This window comes from Anabrus simplex, chromosome 1, assembly GCF_040414725.1.
Source record: "Anabrus simplex isolate iqAnaSimp1 chromosome 1, ASM4041472v1, whole genome shotgun sequence".
NCBI lineage: Eukaryota > Metazoa > Arthropoda > Insecta > Orthoptera > Tettigoniidae > Anabrus > Anabrus simplex.
Window position 1 is genome coordinate 1,471,707,387 of NC_090265.1, and position 13,455 is coordinate 1,471,720,841.

Genomic DNA, 13,455 nt, shown 5'->3' on the forward strand with positions numbered 1-13,455 from the left:
TTGATTTTTTGACAAATATTTAAAGAATACTTCAATAATTCCGCATAAATCTCCTATTAATGCAACGACATATTTGTAACTATAGTACTTCATAGATTCCTTTGGAGAAATGTTTTGGACATTAAGTTGTAGACGACGTACGTTAGGTAGAAAAAATTGGAACAGAATCAACTTGGATCCTTCCATTGGAAGATAAATTTACTAGACTTGAGTTATACTTCTCTCAACATGACACTCACAACATAGAACGTCCCTGTTGAAGTCACTTGGCAGCATCCAAGAATGATAGGAAAGTACAGGTAATTTTAATGCTGGGTTGCCAAAATGAACAAAATTTGACTCTTAAGTGTACTTATACTGACCGTAGTTTCGTCCAAGTTGGTCTTAATGATTATTGTTTTAACAGGAAGTACAAATGGGCAAACATCCTGTATGTAATTTGGTCCAGTAACGAGTTCTTATTGAAAAGTATATTCTCAAACGTACTTTGGTGAAATTCTGTGTTTGTTTATGCGACTTTAAATGGATAGAATAACGAATTTTACACTACACTCTTGTCCTGGCTGGACCTAGCGTTTAGAGCTTACAATTGTTTAACTTTGATTGATCTGCCTCAGTCTCATCCTTTGCTTTGATAGTTTGTAAGTGACTGAAGCGTGAGTGATGCCAGTAATGAAATTCTACATGCAGTCAGTCTGTGGTATGAATGGTATGAAAATGTTTCTCACAGGATCAGTTAGTGCGTGTTTTCAGTGGCCTTGTCAGACTACTGGTGTAACTTCGAAGGTTCTCGGTGACGGCTGGATGGGAAGAGGCTAGGGTAAGGGCAGGTAGCCGCAGTGGCGTTAATTAAGGTACAGGTGGTGGTGGTGGTGGTGGTGGTGGTGATGATGATTACTATTTTAAGAGGAAGTAAAACTAGGCAACCATTCACTATTAACATGATTCGGAGGAAAAAATTGGACGGGGTCAGACACTTCGAAAAATGAAGGCATCGGCCAAAGAACGTCCAGGGTAACCAAAGGCACAAAAGTGGAAGATTCCCTAGGCCTCTATACGTAACACTGTCGGAGCTAGAAAAGAAAAAGTGCCGACCAAGGGAGGCCGAACAGGACAGATGAAAGTGAGGAACCCAGCACAAGTAACTGAAAACGAACCCAGGACCCTGCCAAGGGCCCAGCAGCTGCCAACCTATGCACCTAAGTTAAGAATGGTGGTGATGGTGGTAATTACTGTTTCAAGAGGAAGCACAAAGGGCAACCATCCTCTTAAAATACCAAACAGGGAGAAAATGGAAGGGGTCCGATACTTGGAAGAATGATATATCGGTCAAAGAAAGACAAGGGCCATGAAGAGTGTGAACGTTAAAGACTTCCTAGGCCTCGTAAACCCAATACCGTCGGGCTCGGAAAAGAAAAATGTTTCTCTAAGGGAGGTCGGATAAGATAGATAAAAGTGAGGATCCAGGCACAAGTAAATAGAAACAATACTAGGACTCAGGTCATGGCCCGTGGTCACCAACCCACGCTCCTAAGTTGCGAGTCCCTGGGGCTCCTTTTAGTCGCCTCTTACTACAGGCAGGCGATACGGTGGATGTTATACTTCCACCACCATATACAAGGAGATAATTAAAGTACAGCCATTTTAACCACATACAGCCGTTCTCCTATTCTTAAGTTGCTGGCAGTACCGGTAATTGAACTCGAGCCATCGGAGACGGCAGCTTATAGTGTTAACACTTACGCTACGGAGGCGAACAGAAATCTCGTGAGGATTAGCATGGATATATTCTGACGGTCCGTGCCTAGCTATGCAAGAATATTAGCAGAGAATGATACAAACATAAAACTGTAAATCTGTAAGCTTAAATTGAGACGACAGGTTTCAAATATCTGCTCCACGGGAGAGATGTACTGTACACGCTACACATGCCCTCGACAGCTGAGTATGAGGTGATGATGAGATCTGCAGTTTGATTGGCTGTCTGCCACAAACGAGATCCATGGCTTCACAAACCACAGTACATGCAGGTTTCTTCTTGCGTTCGGGAGGTACAAATCCTCTATATAACGACTCTCCTGCGGTTCAGTTCGAATGATGGAAAGGAAAGGTGCTGGCTCATAAATCTGAACACTATAATAATAATTTATAATTTCGTGTGGCTATTTCTAGCTGAGTGCAGCCCTTGTCAGGCAGACACTCCGATGAGGGTGGGCGGCATCTGCCATGTGTAGGTAACTGCGTGTTATTGTGGTGGAGGATAGTGTTATGTGTGGTGTGTGAGTTGCAGGGATGTTGGGGACAGCACAAACACCCAGCCCCCGAGCCAATGGAATTAACCAATTAAGGTTAAAGTCCCCGACCCGGCCGGGAATCGAACCCGGGACCCTCTGAACCGAAGGCCAGTACGCTGACCATTCAGCCAACGAGTCGGACAATCTGAACACTACAGGTAATACTCATATAAACTAGTTAAGAACAACTTGTAGCCCTATTTGGATAGTCATGTGAAGATATCTAGGATCAGATGGACTGCAGTTAAATCTCAGAGAAAATGGGATTATACAGTATTTTTCAGACATGTTTATGATATGGAAATATAGCATTACTGTTGGTGGTAAAAGCTGAACTTCCCATGGTCGATTCGCTTCAATATATTCTGTGCACAAAACTTGACGAAAGCTAAGCCTGACTGAAAATAATCTCTCTCTAAACGAAATAACTGTGATCAGTTTTTATCCGGTAAAGTTTTGCAAATTTCTTACTCCCATTCCGAATTTATTTTCCCCATTTAGACAAGGAAGTTTCACTTTTCGGATTTCTCGGCAGTTAGTCTCAGTGCTGATAACCGGTATCTAGGTATGACTCTTCTTCCTATAGTTCAACAACAATATGCAGGTGAACGTTCTCCCGATTCGGCGAGATAGTAATCTAATTCTTATGATCTTGAGATTTAATAAGATTTAATACGGAACACATGGACAATATCCTCACGATCACTTCTTAATGCATCCACGTATACAAGATCAAAGTGTTGCTCCAGTTAGCTGAGAATATTATTATTATTATTATTATTATTATTATTATTATTATTATTATTATTATTATTATTATTATTATTATTATTATTATTATTATTATTCCACCGCTTCTACGCCTTTATGTAATCGTGGGGTTGAACTGTCTTGCAAATGTCGACTTGGCTTGGTTTTATGACCAGATAATCTTCCAGATGCCAACCCAATTCGGAGAGATACATTCGCTACTGTGTGCTTCGTGGTGGTTGGTAGTGAGGTGTATTACGGGTATAAAGAGAAGTGTGTTCGGACAAACACAAAAGCCCAGCCCCCGAGTTAGAAGAATTATCCAAACTGAGTTAAAATCGTCTTAGCGAAGAACCGAGCGCGGGAACCTCTGAACCGAAGGAGACTATGCTAACCAATAAAGCTAGTAGCCAAATTTTAATTATTATTATTATTATTATTATTATTATTATTATTATTATTATTATTATTATTATTATTCGAGCAGGAACGTAAATTGCACACTGACTTAGCTGTTGTATCTTCGGATAGACGATAGATTTTCGAATTTCGGTCATGTTTTCTGTAACAATCAATGTGAGCAATAGTGGTAGCAAAAGGGATAATATTGGTTAATGTCCTCAATGATCGTACTAAAGAGTACAATATCTCCTTGTTGATAAACTCTGAGAGACCGTGTGCGTTTGTTAGAGGACACTGAGTAGTATGAACTCCATTGCTGACCACACAGAGCCGTCATGTGGGCTTGAATAGCTGGCGGCAGGACTACAGGCTGTCCTTAGTGGCGTAATCGATAGCTACAGAGTACAGCGCACCTGACGTTGGAGCCGGTGGGAATAAATGTACACGCCTTAGAGAAAATGTGTAAAATGTTATAATGTATTTTTAGACTCGATGTCTAAAGCTTTCTGTTTAAATGAAGGAACTGTATTCACGTCAATGAAGAGGACAGATCAACTTAGATCAGTGCACATCATGTCGATCACTGTCAGTATATTTGAAAGACTGGCTGGTGTAATGTACTGTACACTTGAGACTGCATTCTAAGTTTTCTCATTCAGTTATGGGCATTAAAAATTGCGAGCACAGGAGTAGGGTAATTCGGATGGTCCTGCGACATCCGTAATCCGATAGCTTCCGGACGGGGGCTGATCCGGTGGGTGACGTCAGAGCGCGGGCCGGTTGCTAGCTAATAGCGCGCCCTTAAATTCCAATAACCTTACGCTGGCTACATGTCCAGGCATAACATTACAGACCTCGGGTTCAACCACAGTCCTAACGGAGTTAAACGTATAGAACCATGTTCGATGCAAAAATGCAAGCGGAACCCAACTGCCAACGCGACTATGGCCAAGATTGTAAGCTTAAGTTAACTAGCATGGATTCGAAACTTGAGTGTGTAATAAGAAAAAAATCTTCAACCCGACCTGAAATCGATGACGAGCTTTTATTTTACTGAAGACAAAGTGTGAACTTTCAGTTCAAAGTGGGGAGTGAGAATGGTGCTAAAGTGCGGTCGTGATAGTATGTGAATTTCTCTAAAAGAGTTGACATCACCAGCAAGTTGATTGGTCTTGGGAGTATTTGGCTGAGACATGAAATACCAAGTTCATTGTTTTTGCATTTAGCCTAGTATGCACGTATCAGCAAAAAATGACTGAACGAGCAAGTTGACAATACATGGAAGTAACTTATTTGCTGAAACAGGGAATATAAAGTTCAGTGTTTCCACAAGTTCGCGACTTATCATGCAGAATCACTCACCCTAATAATAATAATAATAATAATAATAATAATAATAATAATAATAATAATAATAATAGTTTAGAGGAACCAAACCACCATCGTACTGAATACTCAACATGCATACACAATTAGGTAAAAATCTGGTGCTGAAATTAAGTCCCGCAAGAGTTCATGACACCGAGCTCGATAGCTGCAGTAGCTTAAGTGCGGCCAGTATCCAGTATTCGGGAGATAGTGGGTTCGAACCCTACTGTCGGCAGCCCTGAAGATCGTTTCCCGTGGTTTCCCATTTTCACACCAATTATTGTCACGGCTGCTTCCTTACCACTACTGGCCCTTTCCTATCCCATAGTTGCCATAAGACATATCTGTGTCGTTGTGGCGTAAAGCAACTTATAAAAAAGAAATCATGACATAGCACGCACAATCAAGAACCCTAATAATAATTTAGAAGATCCAACCCACCTTCGTACTGAATACTCAACTTGCGTACCCAATATGAAAACAAATGTGGTGCCGGAATTTAGTCCCGTAGGAAATCACGTATTATCAGAATTCCCCAATAAAGAAAATATCCCCGATCCAGCCGGGAATTAAAAAGTCTAGAATATATAATAGCAATAATAGTAATATTAACCAGCAAATGTACCCGTGTTTCGCTACGGTTTTCCACATTGTATACACATATCGAAGTAAATTACTGTACATGCAGTGAGTACGATTTTGTTAAATTCTATGTCTCTTAACGTTTTCCGAGAAAGAGCATGGGCAGGTCACCATATGTTGTTTGCAATGTAAAGCGTGAGTTTCGCAATTGTGATGATAACAGCAGGCTCACTTGCCTAGTGCCATACACAATCGAGTTGGGAAGTATACATTATAATGACAAGCCCCATTCCCTACTACGCGGTCACAATCGATTTGGAAGTTTATGTTAAAATTGCAGCCTTCCTTTCCTACTGACAGACAGATTAGACTTGAGGAGTTTTTATTATAATGGCAGGCAACTTCCGTACTGCGAGTCATAACTGAGTTGTGCTTATGGTTTTATGATATTTTCTCGTATCTCATCTATTCATGGCTCAAATTGAGGTATAAACGTTGAATAGCGAGAAATTTGGATAAGATTGACACACAGTGCATTACTTCTCGGATACTTATGTGACAGCTACATACAAAGCATTTGGCTCACATACGGCTACTGGGTGGGCCAATATACGTGTAGAGTTTGATGACTCTGTCTTTCCTATAAGAGATTCAAAATATCAATTATGCGTGTAAAACTTGCGAAATTTACTTACAGTGGAGAAATAGAGACGAATATATAAGGAATAGAGAATCGACAATATGACAAGGATAAAAATTGTAGATCACTCGAAATTGAACCGAGATTTTGCCGTCTGTTTTTTGATAGGACTTGCCGTTTACCCACGAAGAACCTCGAAACGGTGGTCTGCACCGTCATTAAAGTTGCCTCGATATTTCGATATTCTTGGGGTACAAGAAGTGTAAAATATAAAGTTCTTGGAAGTTTTCCTTCGCTTCAAGGCTAAAACGTATGATTTTCCCTAATTTCAATCTTCTAGCTCCTCTCGCAGATTGTGGTGTAATCTTGATTTTGGGAGAGGGCGTACAAATTAGGATTTTCAGGAAACCAAAGCTAAAAAGTATGCAGGTGACCATTATTACCCCCTAAACGGATAACTGTATGAAACTTTTGTCTAAATAGTCAATGTACAGACACAGGGTCGTTACCCTTTTCATTTACTGCATGTAGATAGGTAACGAATCTGCTCCACGTACAATGCCTTTTAGGCTATGTCCACTGGACTTAGCCTGCAAAACCGACCGTTCATGATATCTCCCTTATTAATCCTCCCGTCGAAAAATGCACAACAAAAAAGGTTTAAAAATGGATTTCCATTTAGGATAGTGGATTTCCATTAATTTTGGATGTGCATATTTTGCGGAGTGCAAAATCATGTTTTCGGTTTCGGATAAACTCCGAGTAAATTTAGGTGGATTCTAAATATCAAGTTTGGTGGAGATATATCCAGTAATTTTCAAGTTATAATAATTTAAAACAAAATCACAATCAAAATCACTTTATTTGCAAATAAACTTTCTACCTCAGTGGCAAATGGTACACTCAAATACATTATTATCAAGCACTAAATTGTAAATTAACTTGAGAAGAAGTAATTTTCCTAGAATGCAGTATTATACAATTTACACTAACAAATTGTCTATTAAATACGCAGCTCATCCTTAATAAATTTGTATTGTTAACAAAATTCTGCTCATAATGTATTCTCTACTTACAGGCATAGCGATGGCTTTCAGTAAAAATCTCGTAAGTCCGAATACTTTTCCTATCCATTATGTCCCTTATGACTGGTCACGCCTCCCGGTCTCATATTCATATGCAGTCCAAAAGAATAATTTTCGTTATGGTCATTTTCCTCTGTCAATGTGTAAAGGAAAATGAACCTTAAATACATTGTACTGTAGGACTGTGTAAATTTGCCATGCAATCAACATCCCTACAATACGGTACGGTAAGGTCCATTTTCCTTTAGACATCAGCAAAGGAAAATGAACACAGCGAAAATTATTTTGATGGACTGCATACAAATATATGACCGGGAGGCGTGACCAGTCTTAAGGAATATAATGGGTAGGAAGAAGATTTGGACATACGAGGTTTTAAAAGAAAGCCATCGATAATCAACTCATAAACAGTATGTGGTATTACTTCAAACAATACTACAAAACTGCTAAGAGATTAAAACTTACATTGCATTAATTTATTTTTTACCCATTTTGGAACGTAACAAGCGTCAGACCAGCTGCGTCTTAACGAGAGCCCCTTTTGCCACCGCTGTTCAGAGTAGTGCTCCCAGTATGCTCGAAGTCCCCACTGTAGACAAACAGTCAGACGAACCGACACACCGTCAAACAAACAAACAAACAAACAAACAAACAAACTGAGACCAAATCTAAAATGTTGCATATAGCCATTTTTACATCTGAAACAGAGAACTGTACGGGAATTTCGCCAAAGTATTCAATGTACAGGCACATAGTCGTTATTAATTTATTTATATAGAAAATATTGCAGGATACAACCCACCTTCGTACTGGATTCTCAACCTGTGTACCCAATAAGAAAATGTAATATGGTGCCAGAATTTAGTCCCGCAGGTGTTCGCGTATTATTAGAATTCTCCAATAAAGAATAAAATCGCCGACTCAGCCTGGAATTACAAAATCTAGAATATAAGAAGAAGAAGAAGAAGAAGAAGAAGAAGAAGAAGAAGAAGAAGAAGAAGAAACATAGTGAACAGATGAAAGCGTACTGGAAGAAAAGGAAAGAACAAAGAAGAAGGAACTGAAATTGGCACGTGGTCCTCTGGTGGCCCATTCGAAAGAATAATAATAATAATAATAATAATAATAATAATAATAATAATAATAAATTAATAATAACATGTAGGATACAACACGCCTTCGCACTGAATGCTCAAACTGCGTACCCAATAAGAAAAAAATAATGTGCTGCTGGAATTAAGTCTCGCAGGATTTCGCGTCTTATCAGAATTACCCAATAAAGAATACAATTCCCGACCCAGCCGGGAATCACATAATCTATAATATTTAAATCAGCCTGGATTATACATCTACACTCACACACACGCACATTATTTCAGTAATATTCAAACGTTACCAGGTAAAGTGCTAGTCCTGAACCAAAGGCATGTCCCACACTGAATTGCAGTTTCTAACTACTACGCTCGCAAAAATTAATGCTGACAAGCAAAAGGAAGTTTCGTGTTATTGCATTCTTCGGACCTCGCAAGCTTGATGTTCGCAAGTACTATCAGACTCTTTACTCTTCACTCTAACGATTTTTCTCTATTGACGAATTGTACTTCTCGTTGTGACTTCAACTTTTAAGTACGTCAGATCTTTATTAGTCAACTTTTGATTTTCTCTAATCATGAGTTTGCAACTATACGTGACCCATTACTCTTAGAATTAATATATATTTTTGAAGTGATGTTATTTTGTAACCTCAAACGCGCAGCTGTGTCTGACCTTTATTGGTTACAATTTGTTTTCTTCTAATTTTAAATTTGCAACTCTATCTGACCCTTTATTCTTACGTCTAATTTCTATTGATGCATTTTTGTTCTCTTTTAACTTAAAACTGGCAACTATATCCGACCTTTATTCGTCAAATCTTGGTTTTCTTCTAAGTTTAACTTTACAACTACCCTTGACTATTCACTCTTACGTCTAATCTCTATTAATTAACTGTTGTTTTCTTGTAACTTAAAACTTCTAAATATGTATGACCTTTATTGCTTAATTTCTGTTTTTCAAATCTCAGCCTTGCAACTACGTTTGACTCCTTACTCTTACATTTAAAATCTATTGATGAATTGTTGTTCTCTTCTAACTTCAAACTCGCAACAGTATCCGACCTTATTAGTCAATTCTTGTTTTTTTTTCCAATTTAAACTTTGCAACTATGTGTTGACTATTTACTCTTACACTTAACCTGTATTGATGAATTGTTGTTCTCTTCTAAATTCAAACTTGTAAATATGTTTGACCTTTATTGGCCAACTCTTGGTTTCCACCAATTTTCACTTTGAAACTCTATCTGACTCTTTACTCTTACGTTTAACCTATATTAATGAATTTTTCTTCTTTTCTAACTTCAAAATTCTAACCGTGTCTGGCTTTTATAGATCAACATTTGCTTTATTCTAGTTTTTAACTTGCGACTCGACTGAAGGACATACAACGTAAAGGCGTAAGTTAGCGGATACATTGTAGGAGATAACTGAAGTTGTTACCATTTTGATTGCGGCTACATCCTCATCTATTGCTATCTACAAGGGTGCCTCTACTTTCGCAAATATAAACTAATAATAATAATAATAATAATAATAATAATAATAATAATAATAATAATAATAATAATAATAATAATAATAATAATCGTATGGCCTCAGCTATCGTGTGCAGACATTTCAATTTGACGCCATCTGGCTGTCTGCTTGTCAATTTAGACGTTCCGTTTTACTCTAGGCCCACTAGATGGCAGACCGAGTAAACCGAAACTCTCTTGGGCGTCTATGGCTGAGATTTAATGAATGTTGTCGGGTAAACACCAAATGTGTCACCAGAGATCTTTTACATGCCGACATCGCACGACATGGAGTGTCGAATGGACTTTTGTCCGCCCTTCAAAAATCCGACTACCTCTGCCGGGTTTGAACCCGCTATCTTGGGATCCGGAGGCCGACACTCTACCACTGATCCACAGAGGCAGCTTTTCGCAGATATGAAAAAAGGAATATCAAGTGGTTTATAAAAAGGTTGTTTCATGAGATAGTATGTGAGCATTCATTAAATTTATTTCGCAGGGATTCAACAAGCTGCAGCATTTGGTGAAATGCGCTCTTTAACATCTACAGTATTTAAGTGTAATTTATGCACTAATGAGTATTCAACGCGTAGCAATCTTGCCAGGCATAAAGGTGCTGACTACAGTCTTTGTTCCATGTGGGCAGTGTCAGCCTACTTTTAAAAGACAGGATTACCACACACAGCATATCGATGGCTTTCTTTTAAAACCTCGTAAGTCCGAATACTCTTCCTATCCATCATATTCCTTAAGAATGGTCACGCCTCCCGGTCTCATATTCATATGCAGTCCAAAAGAATAATTTTCGTTATGGTCATTTTCCTCTGTCAATGTGTAAAGGAAAATGAACCTTAAATACATTGTACTGTAGGACTGTGTAAATTTGCCATGCAATCAACATCCCTACAATACGGTACGGTAAGGTCCATTTTCCCTTAGACATTAGCAAAGGAAAATGAACACAGCGAAAATTATTTTGATGGACTGCATACAAATATATGACCGGGAGGCGTGACCAGTCTTAAGGAATATAATGGGTAGGAAGAAGATTTGGACATATGAGGTTTTAAAAGAAAGCCATCGATATTATAGTAAAACATCCTAGCGTAACACTGCGGACACTGTAACACTAATGTACAATCTTCACATTTTCATGGCTACTTAAGAAGTAATGCACATAAAAATAATGCTTGCAGAACTGCAGCTAATAGGAACATCGAAGTAATTGACAGCGCTTTCAGAAGTAGGATTTTGAGTTCCAGATTTCCTACTAGTAAGAAGTTTCAAGTCACTGATAACTTATTTCATAGCGTTGAACCGGATGTGCAACAGTTACTTAACAAAACATTGTTTGATCATAATTCATTTCAAGATAATTTTGGACTTTTTGCGTTGTAAATTAAGAGCACAGACGAAGGTGAAATTACGGATATTAAATCATTAATTACTAAGAATATAGTTCTCAGTCAACTGATTTTTGTAATATTTTTTGGAGATATCCCAAACGTTAATTCTACTATATGTGAAGAGTTTCAAGAGAAGGAATCATAGTGGGCTTTAGTTTAAATTTTGTATCTTTCGAGGAGTCTCGTACATCGAGCTATCGACATGGATTAAGCATAAAGAAAGCTGTTGTAAATGTGAAAAACAATTACGAGGCGTGTTTTGCATGTTATAATATATCGGCTTTAAACTCAGCGAAATCAAAGGCAGTAAACAGAATATCATCGTATCCTCACTATTCAGCACAACTACATTTAGAGGTTATAGAATCTCCTATGCAGATAAAAGATAATGAGCGCGTTGAAAAGCTAAATAATATTGGCATTAATGTGTACGGCCTACACAAAATGTCTGTTGTAGGACTGTATTATACAAGTGAAAAGAAATGCGCACACGTTAATTTATTCTATATCGATGGCTTTCTTTAAAAACCTCGTAAGTCCGAATACTCTTCCTATCAATTATATTCCTTAAGACTGGTCACGCCTCCCAGTCTCATATTTATATGCAGTCCAAAAGAATAATTTTCGTTGTGGTCATTTTCCTCTGGCAATTTTTAAAGGAAAATGAACCTTAAATACATTATACTGTAGGAGTGTGTAAACTTGCCATGCAATTAACATCCCTACAATACGGTACGGTAAGGTCCATTTTCCTTTAGACTTTAGCAAAGGAAAATGAATACAGCGAAAATTATTCTGATGGACTGCATACAAATACATGACCGGGAAGCGTGACATGTCTTAAGGAATATAATGGGTAGGAAGAATATTTGGACATACGAGGTTTTAAAAGAAAGCCATCGATATAGAAAGCAGTGAGATAGTCACTTCTGTTGGCTTAAAAATTTGAGTAACTTGTTGGTAGCCAGTTGTCAAAAAAGTATAACAAAAAGTGGTTATGTGATGGATGCTTGCGATATTTTAAAACTGAAGATCAGTTAACAAACCTTTCTAAAAATAACTGCAATCCTGTACATACAGAGATACCTTCCACAGACAAAAAATGTTTTGAAATTTACAAATTATAATAAGCAGCTGTGGGTACCTTTCACTATCTACGCGAACTTTGAAGCAATCCTCAAAATTTTCGAACATGCACGTCCCATCCAGACATCTCTTTAATTAATACTACTCACATGAATGTCCCGTATAGCTTTACGTATTATTTAAAGTACAGTTACGATAGTACGCTTAATTAGAGTTGTATAGAAGATCTGATGCCGCTACAGTAATTTTAGAAGAACTTGAATGTGATGCAGCACATTTTAGCCGAATTCAAAATACTAACATTCCTATAAAACCACCGACTGAAATTCAGTTTCATGAACATGAACAAAATGTAGTACTTGTGATGGTGAATTTTTAGACATTGACCCTAGAGTTTCGATCACGACCATTTAACTGGCTTGTATAGATGCCCAGCAACAAACTTCTCAACTGCGTGGACATCACACGATAAGGATATGGCTTTGTTTAATAACTCAGAAATTTCTCTACGATGATCTGCATCAAGATTTAACGTTAACAGATCCTTGATTCGATTTGAGTAATGCTCTGTTCTAGCTTTAACTCTTTTCAACTGAGCCTTGGAAGGCGCAATGTTCTCAAAAGAATTAAATATATCACTTAATTCATCTAGATCTTCAACGATAAGTGTTACCGACTCACCGATTGACTGCTGGTCCTGGTCAGGTACAGTAATGGGAAATGAGCAGGAAAAGGAATCACTCTGCAGTTGCTCAACTTCGAGCCCCAACGATGCTTCCCAATTTTACGGCCCCCATGATTAAAACATATGTATTAAGCCTAACACCAGCCCCGTAGACCCGTGCCGTCATCATGTTCCGATTTCTGTTCCTAGCTCAATGCCTTTCAACATTACTTCCCCTACGAACAAAGCATATGTATTACGTCTTACACCACCTCCCTATTCCCATCAGTACACCGTGTAGCCACAAAGCCAGTGTAGGGAAGGGCTTCTGGTTAGGTTAATACCTGGTCAGCATGAGGCTAAGCCTACACTCTTAGCCATTAACATCATGTAAGTGTATGCCTACACTTTTATGCGGTTAGTCTAGGCATCGAACTTAGCTCTGTAAGGTTAGCGCTTTTGGCTTGGGGTCGAACCCGGGATCTGCGAGGTTAACCCTAGACACGTCATGCCTGTTAGGTTAAGCGTGTGCCCGTAGCCATAATCACGTTGGTCGTTCGGGTAAGCTTT

The 13,455-nt window shown here is 38.4% G+C and overlaps 1 protein-coding gene across 1 annotated transcript in view; it reads right to left on the bottom strand.

Moving 5' to 3' along the window:
• Positions 1 to 13,455, bottom strand: part of LOC136861099 (obscurin-like) — a 428,235-nt gene that overhangs the window by 329,140 nt on the left and 85,640 nt on the right. The window lies entirely within an intron of this gene.